At 38.9% G+C, this 20,430-nt stretch overlaps 1 long non-coding RNA gene across 2 annotated transcripts; it reads left to right on the top strand.

The window, feature by feature from the left end:
- Positions 1-321: 321 nt before the first annotated feature.
- Positions 322-19,377, top strand: LOC145819630 (uncharacterized). 2 transcript variants are annotated; one of them, XR_014360392.1, is made up of 2 exons: positions 322-452; positions 19,086-19,377. It is a non-coding gene; the product is annotated as an uncharacterized LOC145819630 (long non-coding RNA). The 2 variants fall into 2 exon arrangements; XR_014360391.1 differs by lacking the exon at positions 322-452 and adding an exon at positions 16,697-17,099.
- Positions 19,378-20,430: the final 1,053 nt, after the last annotated feature.

Below are 20,430 nucleotides of genomic sequence, written 5' to 3'. Positions count from 1 at the left end.
CTATTGCACCAATGCCGTCTCAAACTAATGCACCACATGGATTTGAGATTTGTGAAGCATCCCTGTCTGAAACGCAGGCACCATCTCCTCAAAGTCAAACAAGTGGCGCAGGTAATTAAATATGTTTCATCTACCTTCAATGTATCCATTGTTTATATTTTTACATTAGTAAATACACTAATAACATTATCAAATATGTAGGTGCATCTTCATCAAGGCAAGTGTGGGGACCAACAGTTGGAAAAGCAACAGCAACAAGAGTTACCAACAATAATGGGAACAAGCTCCACATTCCAATCACTGAGACATTCAATGCATTCGAATGTGTGCTAGCGACCCCAGGAGCTAATGAGATTGGCATTCAGATTAGGAGGATGTGCCCCATTCAAGGTGTTAAAAGTTGGACTGTTGCTGATCCTGCGACAAAAGGGGTTGTTGTACAAGCTGTCCGGGTATGATTTAATTTCTTTCATAGTATGTGTGGATTATGGAAGAAGTGCACTTTTCATGTGCATGTAGGATGGGAATTTGTTTTCTTTGTTGGTTATGAAAGCTTGTCATGCATAGTAAAACTCTGCATATCTCGTTTCACAACAGTTTTGATCATGCATAGTGCACTTTCGTTTCATGCATAGTGTATTTTTTATCATTTTTCATGTATGTACCGTTAGAGGTTGGAATTTATTGTGCAGGTATTTCTATTTATAGGTTCTTTGCTTTTTTGACAGTAATGTCCCAATTAATATTACTATAGTTTAGATTCAATGTTTGGGAAGACAAGTTAGATTCAATGTTTAGGAATAGAGTTTTATTTGTCAATGTTTGGAATACCTATAGTTATTAAATGTTATATATATATAGAATGGTATAGATTTATTTAATTTTGTAATTTCGTATAGAATGATATAGATTTATACTAAATTAAAAAAAATGTTATGTATATCAAAGCGGAAGAGGGGGTTATAATTATTAATGAATCGTGTTTCATTGATACTCTAGAAGAATTATATGATAATAATATTTTAAACGTTATCTTACTGAGTACTTTATTTAAAATAATAAATTACTGAGTACTTCAGCACATCAGCTGATGTGTAAGAATGAATAAGAATAAGAATGAATCACCATATACTAACAATGAATCGTGTTACACATCAGTTGACAGGTTCATATGAATATGTCTATCAGTGTAGCTGGGCCTAACTTATTTTCGCTCTAAGGCGACCTAGGCTTGTTCACGAGCTTAAATCTCCTGATTCAAACATAATTGGTCTAATGATTATATTCAAGAAAATAAATCCAAAGAAGGAGAAAATGGCATATGAATATAATGTCCAAACAATTTAGCGCTTGTACACGTATACAAAACTCAACTTCTTGTGATATGATTAGAAGGTCTGTGTTATCTGTGCTCTTTAATCGATTTAGCGTTCAAGAAAATAACTTTTCTGGACTGCTCTACCCTTAGTATATAAAGTATGAGACTTAGACTAGGATACACTGTGGTTGAATCCACACCTAAAGGATTTTAATTTCTCAATCCTTTATTTCATCTGTAATATAAGCCAGATCAGATTGTGTTGTGGAGGAGCACTGATGCAATGAGTTGTGATGAGCCCATTGAGCTGGAGGCAGAGCAGCTCTGTTATGATATAGTTTTTAGGTGTTGTTCTGTTTGCTAGTGAAAGGTCTGATGATCTGCTGTTGAACTATCTGCTGATCTGGTGTTCTGTGGCTGGTTAGTCTTCGTTGAACTATCTTTTAGTCTATTTGGCTTGTTGATCTGTTCGTCTGCTATCAGTCCTTGTGCTAATATCTTGGTGCTAGTCTGGTAGGTTATGGTGACTGTTAAGAGGGTGTGATTGCTGAACTAATCTGTTGGTAGTCTGCTGTTAGTGGCTAAGAAGCTAAACTAATCTGATAGTTGCCGATCTAATCTGTGGGTAGCTTGTTAATCTAGAGGAACCTGTTAATGTTGTTTTTGCTAAGCTCATCAGTGGCTGCATGTAGTGGTTGTGTTGTTGGTTGCTGAATATTAGAGAATTAGAAATTAGAAATTAATTCATTTCCTGAATATTTTATTTCATTCTTTGGAGGCTGCTGAATACATTCTTAAACTATTTATCTGCTATGCTTCACCTAACCTAGTTTTGCTGCCGAGTGAAAACTTTGACTAAACTATATTTCGCACTATTTTTTTAATCTTTATTTCTTCTGAAATAAGCAGTAAGTAATGCTTAGATTGCTTATTTGAGAGAACCACTGTTTGCCATTGCCCTTGGCAAGTGAAACTGTTGGCTATTATTTCTTTTGTATTCTTCTTGACAAGCCCAATAAAACTACTATGACCATTGGTGCATCTATTTCAAGAATAGTGAACTCCCTTCTGAAAGTGTGTTTTGAAAGAAAGGGATAATACCAACATCTATGAGGATTTAGAGATGGAAGTGGATTTTATCGGTGGTGTTTTTTGTAACTGTTCTCTTTTAATGATATTGAATAAACTAGTTCGTAATATATTTCACATTATTTTGTGGTTAAAAGGATCATGGGCTTAAGTTTTAACTTTTTATGCTGTTAATTTGCGTTTAGTGTGAAAGGGAGTCTCTAGTTAGGTGAAAATACTGAATCTGTGACTTTCAATCTAGAGATTCTGAACTTCACTTTAATTACTATGTTATGTAGATGATCGGTCTATTGGCATCAAATCAGCATGAAAGTCATGGCTGGGGAATTTGAAGTCACAAACTGACGTAGGATTAAGTTTTTAGACACATATGTAACTACTACTACAAATTTGGGGCACTAGAGCCTAAGGCCAAAACATCAAGCATAGATGGGTTAGGCATTGGGTCTCCAAATTCATGTTTGTTGCTCATCCTGATGCAGAGTTTCCAGATAACTTTATTAATTTTACAATGATGAAAGTAACAGGTTTTTTGTTAACACGACTAAGCACTCAAGTTTGTGTACTTCTAAGGCTTCTATTCAGCAGCCACAATTGGAAATTCTATTAAAAAGGTCCTAAAATTTTAGTTAGACTTAATTTGTCACTGAATGTTCAATTATCTTGGAGGAACATGATTTTCACTTATAATCTTGATAGACAAATTTATTGCTCAGTTTTCAATTTTCAAATGTTGTACTTGAAAGTATTTAGTCTAATCAAATAGGAGGGTATGTTGGTCCTGATGAAATGCGTGATTGTTCCCAAAGTAAACTCGAACACCATGTCTTTTTTTTTTTTAAACTGTGTGATTGCCATGTCCCTTTCATGTCGTGCCTTGGTCTTTTTTTTTTTTGATAGTTTTTTTAAGTTGTTGTGTAGGCGTTTCTATCTCATTTCCATATATATATATATATATTTTAGCTTTGCAGTCATTGTCCCTTATGTTTCGAAGACTGCTTTCCAAGAGCAACTTGAGGAAACTTTTTTGATCCAATAAAGTTTTAGGATATGCTGCCAGTACGGTCATAATATTTTCCAAACATCAACATATTATTTATTCTCAATTCGCAATGGTTTTTTTATCCAAGGACAAAGTTTTGCATTGTCTTCTTTCTTCCTCTTCTTCTTCTTTATCTTTTTATTTATTTATTTTTTTGTAGTATTTTCCTGTCATCAAAATGAACTAGTGCATATTTAGTATGTTAATTTTGTAGGCAAGTAAGTGAAACTGATAGTCATCTCTCAACCACTCTCTCTCTGCTATCCATTCAGTAGTGATATTTAAATTTGAAATAAGAGGATTTGACACTAATCATTAGTAGGGAATAGCTCAAATTTAGATTTGATAATTTAGATATAGATTTTATTGTTGAACTTGATGTCGTTAACGTGATAGACTTTTAATTTAAAAATGTAGTAGTTGTTATTTTAAATCCTTCATACTGAAGTTGTACAGAGATACTAACAAAAATACTTTTCTTTGTTCCCTTTCAGATTCCCAATAAAACTATAGTAACAAACGCTCCTATTATTTTGTAAAATTTGACCTCAAATTTCCTTCATTTGAAATCCATCTATACAAAAAGAGTCTAAATTTGTTGTCATTGAAATGATGCAGATTTTTACCCTTTCATTGTGAAGACAGATTTGATTTCTTATGAAGAATTGTACCAAGACTGTGATCTGAGATTCACTAAAACTATTACCAAGCTGTTGATTGAAGACTGAACCAGATCAAGAATATGTCTTTAGTTTTGAGTAGGAAAATTAACTTGGAAAGTAATTGTTACATTAGCAGAAGTTTGTAGCTTTCTAAAAGGTGTCAACTGTCTCTACAATGTTTTCTACTGCATCTCCTCTAGATTTAGAGATGGAAGTACAACAATTGGCATCTCCTCTCCTCTAGTTTTAATAATGGGATAAAAAAGGTAAAGAGCTATGCATCAGTGCGTTGCTTTTTTGCATGAATGAGACACCTCAAAAAAGTATTTGACCACCTTTTAAAAGTATTTGAGTCACATAACTAGATTGTAACGCCCTCAAAATAAACCCATAATAACCATAACATTAACATGCATTTATAAAAGAAAATGAATCATTTGAGTTAGTCATCAGAGTATTCTTATTGACAGACTCTACTTGTAACATCCTGCAACATCAAAATAAATGCCCTAAGGGCTTACATCTTTCCAAGCTAACACTTGGACACAAAAAGGATGAGTACTAACTCATCTACAAGTTAAGCCCTAGGCTTGAATGTTTACATGAAATCCCAAAAATAACAAAATAAAACATATAACTAAAGACAAGTCTTCGACATCCCAAACATCAAATCTTTCCAGGCTAAGTCCGTGGAGGAAGCTTATCACCTGAACCTGAAAATGATGTTCCCATGAAGGGTGAGCCACAGCCCAGTAGAAAAATACTAAACCAAATATAAGCATTGAATAAAGCTATAGCATTCAATAGATGGTTAATCAAGATAATCAATTTTATTATTAAACAGTCTCGTAACACTAATGTCTAAGACACATTTCACTTTCCATTATTATCAACATGGCTCAGAACCTGGCCAAACTTACAACAATGAATTATATAACATAATCACATTACTTCCAATATCAACAAAACGAATGAGACTCATGCTCATATCAAAACACTTCATACTTCCCATTTGATACACATTTTAGTGCTGTATCAATAATCATGTAGAAACACTTCAATATAATAAGCACACATAAAAATGGTGCTAATGGAGTCCATCCCCTATCTCCTCCCAAACAAAAATCCGGTTTAGAGGTCCATCCCCTATCTTCCCCTAAACCGTGGAGTACATCCCCTATCTCCTCCCACACACAAAACAATGTATGCAAATGCAATGCTCAATCAATACACGTATTTTCTATATTAATGCAATAGTCAAAATTAATGACTTAACCAATGTGATTAGTTTCAGTTATTCCTAATCCACATGCAATGTCTACAACAATCATGACTATCCTCCACCGATAGCCCAAAACAGTTATTTCTAGACTGGAAATAAATATCTCAACAATTTAATAGGTGAGTGATTTAAATCATCCAACTACACCATTTAATCAATAAATTCCCCAATTTCATGGGTTTAACCAAATTCCCCAATTTTCCTTAAATTAATTTCTCCAATCAATTTAGCAATTTAACTAGGTTTTGTTCCCAAAATTATCAAAGTGTCCCCAACCTATCAAAATACCAAACTTAGAACAAAGCTTATAGAATAGAGTAGGAAATCCCTACCTTGAAGATCACAACTAAAATAGAGAAGATGGAGATGATGATCCAAAATCCAAAGTGCTCCAAATCCTCTCTTTTTCAGATTAAAAGAAAGATCTCGTGAAGCTCTACCTTTCTTCCAAAGGAACTAGGGTAGAAGACCACCGGAAATAGATCAAATCTAGGAGAGAAGGTAAGAGTAGAGAGAGAGACTCTCAAGGGGCGGTTTTTAAAAGTTAAGAGATGAAAAGGTAGGTCAAAAAGTGATCAGAAAAGTGAAATCACGGACTGATGTAGTCGACTCTACGCTCGAGCGTAAAAAGCCCCGCTCGAGCGTAAGACACAGAATCATGCTCGAGCGTGAAGAAAGCCGCTCGAGCGTCGATTGCACCCTTTCAGAAGTTTTGCAGGCGCTACGCCCGCTCGAGCGTCAAACTCCCCGCTCGAGCGGAGGAACAAAAACAAGAGATCACGCTCGAGCGTAAAAACTACCGCTCGAGCGGAAGAACTGCCGACCAAAATACTGGGAGATGGAAAATCCCGCTCGAGCGTCAAAACTCCCGCTCGAGCGGAGAAGCAACAACGAAGGGCCCGCTCGAGCGTTAAAACCTCCGCTCGAGCGTGAAGGCCAAAATCTGGGCATCACCTATTGGCATCACTATCAACCAACCTGTAACAGACCCGTCCAACACAACCTATAATTCAAATACTAAGAGATTAAAGGACAACAACAACCAATAAGTAATGACAGGATCCACGGAACCTAAGTCCGGATACAATAATCTAAAGAGAAAAGACCGGGGTCGCTATAACCTTCCCCCCTTAAAGAATTTCGTCCCCGAAATTAAGCACAAGGTTTTAAAAATAAGTTTTCTCAAATTCCAACAATATGTTAACTCAATAATAAACAACTTGACCCAACACCAGCCATTCCATCTCTCAACTAAGAGACATGCCACAATATTCAAAACAAACATATATTTCAACCTGCATTAACACTATGCAATTTTCTTTCAATTTCAACAATTTTCAATATATTCAATATAGACAATGTTCCATTAAACTTCCATTTCGAGGTAAGTTTCAAAATATTTCCATTAACCAAAACATTCTAAATGTTTTACAGCTTAAGACAAATATAAAAAGCTTTAAGGTTTGACAATATTACAAAATCTAACTACAAGATTACAAATCATTAAACATGTCCGGATATTTCTCGCGGACTTCCAACTCACGTTCCCATGTGGCTTCCTCCACCCCGTGATGTTTCCACAAAACTTTCACCAAAGGAATGGTCTTGCCTCGCAAGACTTGATCCCGCTTATCCAAGACCCTAACCGGTCTCTCTTCATACGAGACATCCTCATCAACTACTAAATCGGTCCAATCCAATACATGTGATGGATCCGGCTCATACTTCCGAAGCATACTCACATGAAACACGTCATGTACTCCGGATAACTGCGGCGGCATAGCTAAACGATAAGCAGTCTCACCAATCCTCTCAAGGATCTCAAAAGGACCAATGAATCGAGGGGACAACTTCCCGCTCTTCCCAAACCTCATCAATCCCCGTCTTGGTGATATCTTCAAAAAGACGTGATCACTCACCTCAAACACCAAAGGTCTTCTCCTACGGTCGGCGTAAGATTTCTGACGACTCTGGGCTGTAACAAGCCTCTTACGGATAAGCTCAACCTTCTCCGTCGTTTCCCTCACTAATTCCGGACCCAACAGAGGTGCATCACCCACCTCGGCCCAACAAACAGGAGACCTACACGGTCGGCCGTATAAGGCCTCAAACGGTGCCATACCGATACTAGACTGGAAGCTGTTGTTGTAGGCAAACTCCACCAAAGGCAAGTGCCTCTCCCACGACCCACCAAAGTCAAGAACACAACCCCGAAGCATATCCTCAAGGATCTGAATAGTACGCTCGGACTGCCCGTCAGTCTGAGGATGATAAGCTGTGCTAAAGGTCAACTTAGTGCCTAAGGCACTCTGCAAGCTCTGCCACAACCTGGCAGTAAAACGAGGATCTCTATCTGAAATGATCGTCACTGGAACCCCGTGTAACCTCACTATGTCCCGAATATATAAATCGGCCAGATGATCAACTGAATCTTTAACACGCATAGGAATAAAATGCACCGACTTAGTCAACCGGTCCACAACTACCCAAATAGCATCACTACCCCGTTGAGTCCTCGGAAGACCCACAACGAAGTCCATAGTGACATGTTCCCACTTCCACTCGGCAATAGGCAAGGGTTGCAACAAACCCGCTGGCCTCTGATGTTCGGCCTTCACCTGCTGACAAGTAAGGCACTTAGATACGAAAGCTGCCACATCTCTCTTCATACCCCGCCACCAAAACTGGCGACCCAAATCCCGATACATCTTAGTACCTCCCGGATGCACCGCAAGGCGTGAATGATGAAACTCTCGGAGTACCTCCTCTCGATGAGACTCCGGCACAAATAGACGGTCTCGGTATCTCACACTCAGGTCGGGATACACCGTCAAACCTTTCTCAACCTTCCCACCAGAAATCTTCTCACGGAGGGATTCTACCTCAGGGTCGCCCCTCTGAGCCTCTAACACTCGAGTCACAAGTGTAGGTTGCGCAACAACAGAAAACAAGGCCGCAGCCTCAACGGATTCGCCCAGAAGCAAATCAAACTCTCCAAGTGCACCTAACATCTCCCACTCTCGGATGGCTATACTAGCTATGTCACCAACAGGTTTCCTGCTAAGGGCGTCGGCCACCACATTGGCCTTTCCCGGATGATAATGCAATTCAAAGTCATAATCCTCTATGAACTCCATCCACCTCCTCTGCCTCAAGTTCAAGTCTTTCTGTGTAAACAAATATTTCAGACTTTTATGATCCGAGAATACCTCAAATCTCTCACCATAAAGATAATGCCTCCAAACCTTCAAGGCAAATATCACAGCTGCTAACTCTAGATCATGCGTAGGGTAATTCTGCTCGTGAATTTTCAACTGACGTGAACCATAGGCAACTACTTTCCCTTCTTGCATTAATACACAACCCAGACCCTCTCGTGAGGCGTCACAATAGACTGCATAACCCAACCCTCTCTCTGGAATAATCAATACTGGAGCGGTAGTCAGTCTAACTTTCAACTCCTGAAACGACTTTTCACAAGTCTCACTCCATACAAATTTAACTCCCTTCCGAGTCAGTCTAGTCAACGGTGATGCTAACCTGGAGAAGTCTTTCACAAACCGACGGTAATACCCAGCTAACCCCAGGAAACTGCGGATCTCAAACACACTCTTAGGCTGTGCCCAATCTTGCACTGCCTCTACCTTGGATGTATCAACAGACACTCCTTCACCGGATACCACATGGCCTAAGAATTTGACTTCTCTCAGCCAGAACTCACACTTCCCAAACTTGGCATACAGCCTATGGGCTCTAAGTAACTCAAGCACCACCCTCAAGTGTGCCTCGTGCTCCTCCTCAGAAGGCGAATAGATAAGGATGTCGTCCACAAAAACGACTACAAACTGATCCAAGAATTCCCGGAAGATCCGGTTCATCAAGTCCATAAAGACTGCCGGTGCATTGGTGAGCCCGAATGGCATTACCAAAAACTCATAATGGCCATACCGCGTACGGAATGCCGTCTTCGGAATATCTTCTTCCCTGACCCTCAACTGGTGGTAACCCGATCTCAAGTCTATCTTCGAGAAACAACGGGAACCCTTCAACTGGTCAAACAGGTCATCGATACGAGGCATAGGGTACTTATTCTTAACCGTAGCCCGATTCAATTTCCGATAATCTATGCAAAGTCTCAAAGCACCACCTTTCTTTTTAACAAAGAGGGCCGGTGCTCCCCACGGCGAAACACTAGGGCGTATAAAACCCTTGTCTAGTAACTCCTGGAGTTGGATCTTCAACTCAACTAACTCGGCTGGGGCAAAACGATAAGGTGACATAGAAATCGGCGCCGTGCCGGGCATTAGGTCAATAGAGAATTCAATCTCTCGATGCGGTAGCAAACCAACAAGATCCTCGGGAAAGACGTCCGAGTACTCACAAACCACCCTTGGCAACACAACCTGGGTCTCATCATCCTCACTAATCAAAAGGTTAGCAAGTAGCCCACTAAGCTCACTCCTTCCTCGTCGAACATACCCCGATGGCAACACATCACCAACCCGGTCCCCCAGAAAATGAAAATACTCTCCGCTCACGGTACAACAAGTGACCCTCTGGCGGTAGCAATCAATAACTGCCCGATATGACGATAACCAATCCATACCCAAAATAACATCAAAACCTCTCATAGGCATAACTACAAAAGAAAATGGAATTCTATGGTAATTAACCTCTATATCACAACCCCTAACACCGTGTTTCAAAATCAATTCACCCCCAAGAGGCGACACTACACAAATAGGAGATGCCAACTGTGCTAACTCCAACTCCAAAACAGATGCAAATGCAGCAGACACAAAGGAATGAGATGCACCCGTATCAATCAAAACATTAGCAACCGAGTTGCAAAACAAGAAAGTACCTCTCACAACGGATGGAGCCGGTACAAGATCCTGCGCGGTAACAGCATACACGCGCCCAGATGACCTCTGATCAACCAGCTCACCCCTAGGAGCATAAGATTGCTACACCGACTGAGACGATGTAGCCCCCTGATTAGCCCTCGAGGCCTGACCCGACTGAGCTGGCTGTTGACCCTGAATCTGCCTCAAACCAGATGCACCAGGTGTGCCACCCAACTGGGGGCAATACCTCTTCATATGCCCTGGCTGACCACACTGATAACACGAGAGTGGCTGACCTCTACCCTGACTCTGGCTCTGAGATCGAGCCGAAGAAGATGCTGCTCTCTGAACTCCTCCCCTCTGAGGACAAACTGGAGACTTGTGGCCCAACTGGCCACACTTGAAACAGGTAATGTCTCCCTGACTGCCTTTCCCCGAACTAGCACTCGGTACAGGAAAAGTCGATCTCGAAAAGCTACCATGAGACTGCTGGGGATTAAAACCCTTCTGTCTCCTACCATCACTCTGACTATCCTGACTCCTCTTGGAGCCCTTCTGCCCTTCCTCCTCCTCTTGCATCATGATCTCCATATGGGCTGCAGCATCAACCATACGCCCATAATCCCGAATCATAGTTCCCCCAACTCTCAGCTTGAGGCCACGCCTCAACTTCCTCTCAAACTCAATACAACGGCGTTCCTCAGACGCCACCAATTCAGGTGCAAACCTGGATAAACTAGTAAATGCAGCCTCAAACTCGGCCACTGAAGAACTCGACTGCTTAAGCTGGCAGAACTGGTCTCTCAGCTTCTCCCTAACTGCTGGAGATAAGAACTTCTCCTGGAAAGCATTCACAAAAGCCTCCCATGTACCTCCTATACGCCCCTTAGTGAACTTCCACCACTGACCCGCATCCCCCTTCAACTGGAAAGATGCCAAGGTCACTTTCAACCCCTCGTCTTCGATGCCAAGCATCTCAAACGTCTTCGTTGTCTGTTCGAGCCATTCATCTGCCTTAAGTGGCTCTTTAGGATCACCCACAAATTCATCCGGATTGGACCGGAAGAACTCCCTCTTCAGAAAGGAAGGTCCTGCATCCACAATACCAGCCTGAGCTTGATTCTCAGCTCTGAGAATGCCTACTAACTCCCTGAATGCCCCCGCTATCTCTCGAGCTAAAGCGCCCAAAGCCTGCTGGCCTACTGGCTCGGCCACATTGGCCTGGCCAATTCCCTCCTGAACTATCGGAATCTCCTCTGGCACTGGCACCTCCTGCCTACCCGGCCTACCACGCCTACCGCGTCCTCGTCCTCGTCCTGACATCCTAATAAAGGAAACAAAGACATTAGCACATTAATAAATGTGCCAAAGCTAAACACTCGCGTCCTAATACAATGGACAACAATAATTCATTCCACGTAAGCACATAATCACATAAGCACCTACGAATTTCATTCCCGGATAATGATAGTCCCAATGCGTTACTATAGTTCCGGTTGGAAGCAGCAGTGATCAAGTGCCTTTCCAACAAGACTACTAGAACTCAAGAGTCCAATCAACATCCTAGAAACTACATTCCATACCCACATAATCACATAAACATGTTATCATATAAGCATATAACGTTACACTAAGTCTCTATCAAACGAGACGAACCCATCATGATACTAATCACTTCCCACGTACCCAAAGTATTCAAACCCGATACGCTCTGATACCAAGTTGAAACGCCCTCAAAATAAACCCATAATAACCATAACATTAACATGCATTTATAAAAGAAAATGAATCATTTGAGTTAGTCATCAGAGTATTCTTATTGACAGACTCTACTTGTAACATCCTGCAACATCAAAATAAATGCCCTAAGGGCTTACATCTTTCCAAGCTAACACTTGGACACAAAAAGGATGAGTACTAACTCATCTACAAGTTAAGCCCTAGGCTTGAATGTTTACATGAAATCCCAAAAATAACAAAATAAAACATATAACTAAAGACAAGTCTTCGACATCCCAAACATCAAATCTTTCCAGGCTAAGTCCGTGGAGGAAGCTTATCACCTGAACCTGAAAATGATGTTCCCATGAAGGGTGAGCCACAGCCCAGTAGAAAAATACTAAACCAAATATAAGCATTGAATAAAGCTATAGCATTCAATAGATGGTTAATCAAGATAATCAATTTTATTATTAAACAGTCTCGTAACACTAATGTCTAAGACACATTTCACTTTCCATTATTATCAACATGGCTCAGAACCTGGCCAAACTTACAACAATGAATTATATAACATAATCACATTACTTCCAATATCAACAAAACGAATGAGACTCATGCTCATATCAAAACACTTCATACTTCCCATTTGATACACATTTTAGTGCTGTATCAATAATCATGTAGAAACACTTCAATATAATAAGCACACATAAAAATGGTGCTAATGGAGTCCATCCCCTATCTCCTCCCAAACAAAAATCCGGTTTAGAGGTCCATCCCCTATCTTCCCCTAAACCGTGGAGTACATCCCCTATCTCCTCCCACACACAAAACAATGTATGCAAATGCAATGCTCAATCAATACACGTATTTTCTATATTAATGCAATAGTCAAAATTAATGACTTAACCAATGTGATTAGTTTCAGTTATTCCTAATCCACATGCAATGTCTACAACAATCATGACTATCCTCCACCGATAGCCCAAAACAGTTATTTCTAGACTGGAAATAAATATCTCAACAATTTAATAGGTGAGTGATTTAAATCATCCAACTACACCATTTAATCAATAAATTCCCCAATTTCATGGGTTTAACCAAATTCCCCAATTTTCCTTAAATTAATTTCTCCAATCAATTTAGCAATTTAACTAGGTTTTGTTCCCAAAATTATCAAAGTGTCCCCAACCTATCAAAATACCAAACTTAGAACAAAGCTTATAGAATAGAGTAGGAAATCCCTACCTTGAAGATCACAACTAAAATAGAGAAGATGGAGATGATGATCCAAAATCCAAAGTGCTCCAAATCCTCTCTTTTTCAGATTAAAAGAAAGATCTCGTGAAGCTCTACCTTTCTTCCAAAGGAACTAGGGTAGAAGACCACCGGAAATAGATCAAATCTAGGAGAGAAGGTAAGAGTAGAGAGAGAGACTCTCAAGGGGCGGTTTTTAAAAGTTAAGAGATGAAAAGGTAGGTCAAAAAGTGATCAGAAAAATGAAATCACGGACTGATGTAGTCGACTCTACGCTCGAGCGTAAAAAGCCCCGCTCGAGCGTAAGACACAGAATCATGCTCGAGCGTGAAGAAAGCCGCTCGAGCGTCGATTGCACCCTTTCAGAAGTTTTGCAGGCGCTACGCCCGCTCGAGCGTCAAACTCCCCGCTCGAGCGGAGGAACAAAAACAAGAGATCACGCTCGAGCGTAAAAACTACCGCTCGAGCGGAAGAACTGCCGACCAAAATACTGGGAGATGGAAAATCCCGCTCGAGCGCCAAAACTCCCGCTCGAGCGGAGAAGCAACAACGAAGGGCCCGCTCGAGCGTTAAAACCTCCGCTCGAGCGTGAAGGCCAAAATCTGGGCATCACCTATTGGCATCACTATCAACCAACCTGTAACAGACCCGTCCAACACAACCTATAATTCAAATACTAAGAGATTAAAGGACAACAACAACCAATAAGTAATGACAGGATCCACGGAACCTAAGTCCGGATACAATAATCTAAAGAGAAAAGACCGGGGTCGCTATATAGATTGTCAAGAAAGTCTCATTAATTATATCTCCAAGGTTGCTGAGGTTTTTTTCTGTAATAGTTGATGAATCATCAAAATAGCCTGTTACATTTTTTACTACATAATACAAGTGAGATGCAAAAGTACCTGATTCATTAGCAGTAAGAAGTTTTAATGCTCATGTATTGGATAAATGGGTGGGAGTAGTTTGTAGTTAACCTCTGCCTTTTTTCTTTGGGAACACTATGTGAGAATAGTAGGTTCTTTTAATAGATTTTATTACAGGTGTTTTGGTCTGTATTCTGAAACGAAACAATTTTTACATGTTACTGATGGTGTTTATTTTTGTGCTTCATATTTTTGGCTTTCTAATTCTAAACTCGGTCCACTTTTGTGTGACATGGAAAAAATGTCTGTCGAGAAGCATTCATATTTTTGGCTTTCTAATTCTAAACTCGGTCCACTTACTTTCTTGTTAACGCTGCTTTGGTAGTGCCTTGCTGAATTAGCTTCTATAAAACTACTCATCCATTTTATTTTTAATTTAAAAAATAAATAAATAAAATTGTGGATATCTGCAGTTTGTTTAACCAAAGATTTGAAAATTCCTTTAACATCCTATTCCCTAATGCTTTGTTGTCCTAGTCTCAAACCATTGCTTATGGTTCTGACAATACTTGATTAAGCATTTATGATCATTTTAGCTTATGAATTTCAATGTTTCATATGTGCACTTGATAACCTTTCTTGGATGATAGCTGTCATGGACCTTTTGAACTCGTGCTCCAATTTTAGTTTTGAGATTTGTGATTAAAACTCATTCCTCTTCATAACCAACATATATATATTGGATTTTGGGCGGAATGCCAAATCAATTTAAAGGATTGCACCCAAATTAAAATTTTGAATTTGAAGGCACAAAGATCCTTCCCTTAAAGCCAACGCTGAATTATGTAGCTGGATGCACCTTGAAAGAATCTAAAATTGCATATCTTTTGCAAGGAATTGTAAAAAGAGTGGAAACAACTCAAAATAATAGCAATTTTATGGAAGTAAATGTGGGTGCAAGTGAGGGTTTTATCCCGTTCCATAACTTTCACTTGTATCAAACACATTCACATGTACCTCCATGAAAGTTGCAATTATTTTGAGGAGTTTTCACGATTTTGTAATTCACCTCTTTTTGTTGAGTATCAATATTGAAATACGAAACAGAAAATGAAATATTATTGATCTTGACAAGGATCTTCATCAAACGAATGGTTGACGTCAAGATGTTTGTTGAATTTACAATCACATGCGTCAAACTAATAGAGGCTAGGCTACAAACTGGGGCCAAGGAGAGTGTAGGACTGGAAGTACTGGCAGGAGGTCTGGGGTTCATTGGAGACTCACGATTACCAGGGACAAAGGGGAATGTTTAGGTGAGAGACAGAGTGGCCCAACAGAGAGAGAAGTGAGGGGCAATGGAGCACCAGTATGTAAGCACAAGGCTCTCAATCCAGTGCTTAGGAATGACCTCTCAAGAGATGATGCCTATAAAAGCTTGTGATTTGAGGGTACTGCCTTAGATTTATAGAAGGTTGGTTATGTCAACAAACTTCTTGGATATTTTAGATTGTCAAAAAAGTCTCATTAATGCCTGCTGCTGATGTATTGTTTTGGGGGACTGCAGCAGCGGGGTTTCTTGCTGAATTGTGTTGGTTCGGCCTTGTTTTGCTGTTGTGGATATTTTAATAGTGCAAGGGGTGATTGTTGCGATTACTTGATCCTTAGGAATGTGTTTGCCATTGCCATTGCCATTGCTTCACGCATAATAGTCAGATTACATGACAAACTATTTATTAAATGTGTTCTTTCTTTTATGAAGTGATGTTCTTTTTCATTAAATTTTGCACGTCGCCGTAATTAAATATCACTGTAACTACATATTTTCAGCATTCACATTGCATAATTGCAAGTTTCTTATTTGGTTTGCATTGATAATTATAGGATAAATTTGAAATAGGGGATAATTATGAGGACAATGCACTATCTCAGCAAGTTGTGGAAAAGAAGTGTAGCGTGTTACATAAAGATTGGAAATGCAGAATGAAGAAGAAATGGGAGAAGCTTGTGGATGCTGGAACTAATCCCTATGCTCATCCATACAAAGGAATCAGATTAGATGATTGGAAGTATTTGATTGACGAAGTATGGTTAGATCCTGCAAACAAGGTATGTCACAAACCCTTACAATTTGGATTTTTGTATCTAACCATGACTTTAAAAATTGACTTAGTACTTTAACTATATATGTAATAAACCCGTACAATGTGGATTTTTGTAGCGTCGCTACGACGCCGGAAAAAATAATAGGAGCAAGCTACCCTACAATCACACTAGTGGGTCGCGATCTTTTCCGGCAGTGATGAGTATTGCGGTGAGATGTATTTCGTTGATTTTATTAACTTTATCCACACTTATTTAATATGTTACCATATTAATGAAGGCGTGTTCTTGTTGGTGTTTGGCATATCATAGGTGAAGGAAAATGGTGGATTGTTGCTAGATCTCTGTAATTTCTACAAGGACACTCATCAACACAAGAAGACAAAACAGTGGATTGATCCTATATGCGGTGATTTACATGCAAGTATTCCAATCATTTGGACACTTATACATGCAACTTTTGTGTTTGTCTTATATTAACAATATTTATATTTTACAATTATAGGAGCAAATGACAAGGGTGTGGGATGAGTCTATCGAGGCTGGAACACCGAAGAGGCAAGAGGATATATCAATAGTGGTTCTTGGTAAGAAGAAGGGATACTTGAGAGGATTTGGGGTTGGACCAAAGCCTTCTTCTTGTGATACTAGGTTCTCTGCTGCATCACAAGCACGTGACGAGCAATTGAAAAGGCTTACATCCGAGTTGGAGGTAATGCGTGCGGAGCAGCAGAGCAACCGTGAGGAGCAACAAAAAAAAGAAGAGGAGCAACAAACGAAAGAGGCAGAGAATAAAAGACAACGTGAGGAGATGCAGCGGCAGCTTTTTGGACTTCAGAGCATGTTGGCGCAAGTATTAGAAAATCGCAATCCACCAAATTCTCGACAATAGATAGTCATGGTAATTGGTAAGTGTGTTAAACCATATTTGATTATATTTATGTTCAAAGTAAAGGCGAATAAACGTTTGATGAGAATATCATAGAGAAATCATTGTCTTTAAACTAATTTTAGTTCAATATTTAAAATATGGAATTTACAGTTTCGTTTATGTTGTATAGAAACTTCAAACATTGTAATGGTCCACTGATCCATGGATGACTAGTCACCAACTGAATTTTTGACTGTTCCATGGAAACCAAAATGTGATAGAGAAGGCAAAAACGAGCCGGTTGGGGCAAAAAGTTGGAAACAACCTGGAAACAACCCGAGATCGTAGTGGTCACCTCGGCGTAGATCAAACAAACTTGTGAAAGCAAGCAATGCTTCGATAGGACGCATTATTAGTTATGTAGGACATAAAAGTGTGACAAAGTAGGCAAAACCGGGGCGTTTGGGGTCCAAAACTGCTCTAAATTAGCTCCTCTCTATTTCTTTTTTTTTTTCCTTCTTTTCTCTTCCTTTGGTGGTCTGCATGGTGAAGTATTGCATCAGTCATGAAGGTGGACTGATCTGGAGCAATTCTGCTGGTCTGCATCAGATCTGTCTGGATGCTTGTGGTGGTGTGCTCCAAATCAATTCTGGTGGTGTGCTCCAGATCTGTAGTGGTCTGCTCCAGATCTGTGATGCTTGTGGTGGTCTGCAGCAGATCAAATCTGGTGGTCTGCTCCAGATCTGTCTTGCTTTTTCCTCATCTGTCAATCATCCTCATCTGTCTGGATGGTCATCCTGATCAGTCTAGATGCTTGCTTATGGAGTAAACTGGTGGTCTATATTGTGAAATTAGAAATTTTCACAATTTTTGTAAGAAAAAATGTCGAATTTCACAATTTCTCAAATTGAGAAACTAAAAAAATTACAATGCTTAAGAAACTGCAAAAGTGCACACTTTCTGTATAGAAATTGAGAAACTTCTTGATTTTTAAATATTGTGAAATTTCTAAATTTCAAATGCTACACATTAGAAACTCTCCCAGAAAAAGTGCACAAATCATCATCATGGATTGTGGGCCTTATTCAAGATAATATAGTACTGAGAACACCATACATTTAGTTGTATGCAAAATGTTAGTGTTTGTATTTATTTTGATGGAATATGATCTTCAGGTGGTGATGTCAAATGACATCGTTACAGAAGAAAGAATACAAATTAATAGTCAACTATATATGGTGGTGACTATCAACACCAATTCATAGTTTGTATTTATAGGTGACAGTCAACTATCAATACAAAGTATTAATGATCGATGTATCAAATTTATTAGAGAGCTGCTATATATTATTTGCTTATTTTAAACGTTTTTTTTTATATCACTGATCAATACATGCATGATAAATATAAAGTAATATATTAGTATTTGCTTTTTCTAATACTTATCTCTAAATAAAAACGATTAGAAATAAAACAACCCAATAGTCACAAACTCAACTTTTTTGCAGGTATAAAAAGTTTCGTTTTACAAGTAGACTGCCTACCTCCCCTTTGAGGAGTGAGTTGGTTTGGTTAATGAATCGAACACCCTCTGTGTAGTCAAGTGCCACACCCCTTATCCGATCTTTCGGCATTGGCATCTCCCTTTGCATCAGTTCCGATATTGCCATGTAATGAAACATGTTCATCATCCATTCATTCATTATTTATCAATCTACATATATAGGTTGCCAAAATAGGAGTTTAATTTAATTCACATGAAAGGTTCATTGAGGAAGATAGGAGTTATTGACAATATGGATCAATTTTAGTTGCCGTGTTTGGTTTCTGCTGTGTGGCACTATATTGGATCTGGAATGGTGGCTGATCCAATTTATTCTATAGACATAAGAATGCTATTGTTTTATTTACAATTTGATAATGGTAGTCATTTAATTTGCTAATGTGACCTTTGCTTTTCATGGACATTTTTCATTATTTGTCCAATTTTAATTGACATTATTTATCTTTTTCTTTGGTACAGATGGATGAACTCGTGCACAAAGCTAAATTGTACAGGACAAATTGGCACTTTTTGCATTTTTGGAAGGATTATATATTTTTGTATAGATGTATATGGAAAATATTAGGGTAGACTAGTAGTTATATTTTTGGATACACTACTAGTTATATTTTTGGATGGGTGTGTATAGAAAATATTTGGTAGACTAGTAGTTATTTTTTTGGGTTGATGTACATGGATAAAAATTTCAAACATAATAACAAGTACTTGTTATGTTTTAAATTTTATGGTAGATGAAATATGTAGTTTCGAATTATTTGTGGATGTAACCTTATAATAGTTGCTGACTTTAATTAAACAGGTTCAGAAATGGTTGATATATGTATTTTGTTGAATGTTGATGATTCAACTTATTTGTTGGTTTGAATGATTTCTTCTTTTTACAGATTATATTGAATAAATTGGATGGATTATTATAAATTACAGGTTTATTTTGTTGGATGTTGGCGACAAAAATTTGGTTTTGTTTTTATAGTTTTGGCGACCAATTGATTAGTCGCGAAATGTCACAATTGGTGACAAATTTTGGTCGCAGAATGTCACAATTGGCGACAAAGTTTTTTGGTCGCAAAATGTCACAATTGGCGACCAAACAAATTTTGGTCACAGAATGTCACAATTGGCGACAAAGTTTTTTGGTCGCCAATTGTCACAATTGGCGACCAAAATTTTTGGTCGCGAAATGTGACAATTGGCGACGAAACAAATTTTGGGCGCAGAATGAGACTATTGGCGACCAAAATTTTTGGTCGCGAAATGTCACAATTGGCAACCAAAATTTTTTGTCGTCAATTGTCACAATTGGCAACAAAAAAATTTGGTCGTTGAATGTGCTAATTGGCGACCAAAATTTTTTGGTCACGAAATGTGACAATTGGCGACTAATAAATTTGGTCGGGAAAATATCACTTTTCGTGACCAAAGTGTTTTAGCAACAAAATAAATTAGTCGCGGTAATTAAATATTTAGCGACCAAAAATTTAGTCGGAAAATCCAACTTTTGCCGACCAACCAAAATTTTGGTCGCGAATTACTTTTGCCGACCCTCAATTGGCGACCAAAGTAGCGACCAAAAAAATTGGTCGCGGATAACTTTTGCCGACCAAAAAGTGACTTTTAGCGACCAATTTTTTTGTTGCCAAAAGTGTTAATTCTTGTAGTGGGAAACGGACCCTTATTCCAATATCACCATCCATCAATTCATCATGTTATTCCTTATTACAATTTTGACAGAACCAACAACATCATTCATTACTTCCATTACACATTAGTCTAACAACACATCCACCGTAAGCATAAAGGTTTA

Source organism: Camellia sinensis, chromosome 2 (genome assembly GCF_055761805.1).
Source record: "Camellia sinensis isolate YWXY chromosome 2, ASM5576180v1, whole genome shotgun sequence".
Classification (NCBI taxonomy): domain Eukaryota; kingdom Viridiplantae; phylum Streptophyta; class Magnoliopsida; order Ericales; family Theaceae; genus Camellia; species Camellia sinensis.
The sequence above is the reverse complement of the archived record's forward strand: the minus strand, read 5'-3'. Positions and strand labels throughout refer to the sequence as shown.